We start from the raw sequence: 2,290 nt of genomic DNA on the forward strand, positions 1-2,290 counted from the left end.
TTTTACTGTGGTTCCCTTAAATTGCCCCCCCATGTTAAGACTATGTACAGTATAGTGTATACAGCATACACAATGTTCATGACAACATATGCCTAAAGCTTAAGTACTGGGAACAACAGATAAATATTGGGAAAATACTTACAGAGGTAGTGAGAAAGCACAAACATGGTGTGGATAAGGTTGTCAGGTATAATCATGTGAGACTGGTAGCTACGTTTATGTCAGTGGAGAAAGCAAGTGGGGAAAATTGCCAGCAACAGAAAAGTGGTTACTGGACGTAAGAGGAATTGGAGGGTCTACCATAAATTGATAAGTAGAGCATTTGTATTACTATTAATTGAAAATATTGGCCAGAGATTGCTAGCACCTAGATATGCCAAGAAACCAAATCAACTTAAAAGTAGTGGTAGTGTGGCCGAGCGGTCTAAGGCGCTGGATTTAGGCTCCAGTCTCTTTGGAGGCGTGGGTTCGAATCCCACCACTGCCAAATGCATTTTATATCTTCAGAGAACTTGTAAATGGAGAGTCAGAATACAGGATTATACTAAAATGTTAAACAGACTCACCAACACAGAACTTGTGTCCTACCATCAAATCATGCATAGATACCAGCTTATCCTACTCTAATACAGCCATCCATCCAACCTCAACCCCTTTTCCCATTTTGCACATGGGGACAAGGTTTTCCTACTCTAATGTTATCTCCATTTTAGAAATGTGTTATTAAAGTTAGTCTAACATTTAGCAGAGAGGACTAAAGCTCTAAGCTATTAAAGGACCACTACGGGGAAAAAACAAAAAAAACAAAACATGTTTGGCTCATTGCAAACCTGTATGAACCAGACAGAAGTTGTCACTACTAATTTTATTCTGTTTGTAACACTGCTGGGGGCAGACATCCTGATGAGAGTTTGTTTTCTTCTAAAGAAAAATCTTTCCCATAATATACTGTGGGTCCACTGTTTCTGAGAATACAGTGCCCATAGCTGGACTGTCACAAGACAGTTCCCTTTACTTAGAATGGAAGAACAGAAAAGAGGAGCTAATTTTCAAAGGCCTCAGTAAAAGTATCATTTACTGCCACGCTGTGCCTCTTACAAACGTGTTTCCTACTGATGTGTTACACATTCTGTGAAACAAGCTGCCAGATCTACCAGCGTATTGCTGAGATAACAGACTTTTTTAGACATTCAGCTTTGATCTGTTTCAGTTCTTTCTCATGTTACTCCTCCCATATTCCAACCCTCAGCTAGCAAGAGTATCATGTCCCGCCTTGCTATGTTTGCCTAATTTGCATAACAATACACATCAAACAGATGTGCTTGCTGTCTGCCTAGTGTGCCAGTTAAAGTGTTCCCTCATCTCTCTCCTTTTACTTCTATCATCTGAATAGCACTGTCATAGTAAATCATGTTACAAAAATGCTTTAAGCAATGCTTATATAAAGGTGTCTAAGTATTCCTGAAAACATGCAGATTACAATTCAGTTCAGCCACTGACTGATTTAGCTATATCTGCAAATTAATACTCTAATCATAAAGAATAATCATCATACTTGCATTACATAGAATTGCAGTCTTCTGCCTTCTTACCTCTTAGGCATGCCACTGATATCTCCCTGTATTTTAAAGTACAACTGCTTTTGTATGCACATATTCATTGGTGTTATGTTTTTTTGATGCAACTGAATATATTCTTTCCTTCATGCTATGCAGTGCCTACCATCACTGCTCAGAACAGTGTGCATACTGTTCTTGTTCAATCTCAATATTGTTTTCCATTGCAGGCTGCCACAACAAGCTTTTCTGTTTACTGAATTCCAAAATTTCACATATTTCCTCAAGAAGCTAGCTAAACAAGATTACCTCCAACAATATGTTTCTACCACAGTCATTCTTGAAACAATTTGCAGTTGATCAAACAGCAATTTCAGTGCAGTCTGTTGTAATTCTTAACTTGTTTTCCTCAGTAAAATTTGTATGCCACAGTGCTTATCATCCCCCACTCAGAGTGATCACTTTGGTTACTCTAGTAAATCAGTCATTGTAGTCCCGCTTCAGATATCCTATTGCAAGCATTAAATCAGACAGACATACAAATGTGCACTGATTAACACTATTCCAGAGTGAACCACTGAGTTCTCACGACTCATCTTCAAAAAAAAAAAAAAAATTCAGCATTGTCTACTATTAACCTATGCAGATTAGATGAGGAAGTTGCATTGCACAGCAACTGCAACTTTGTATGGAAATCAATGAACACTGAGTAACTCATTTAGTGTATGTAGCAA

General features: G+C 38.1%; 1 non-coding gene across 1 annotated transcript; it reads left to right on the forward strand.

The window, feature by feature from the left end:
• The first annotated feature begins 405 nt into the window (after nt 1-405).
• On the forward strand, nt 406-487 carry TRNAL-UAG. The gene has a single exon. It is a non-coding gene; the product is annotated as a tRNA-Leu (tRNA).
• The last annotated feature ends 1,803 nt before the right edge of the window (nt 488-2,290 follow it).

This window comes from Protopterus annectens, chromosome 16.part0, assembly GCF_019279795.1.
Source record: "Protopterus annectens isolate FY-2018-M chromosome 16.part0, PAN1.0, whole genome shotgun sequence".
In the NCBI taxonomy this organism is placed as follows: domain Eukaryota; kingdom Metazoa; phylum Chordata; order Ceratodontiformes; family Protopteridae; genus Protopterus; species Protopterus annectens.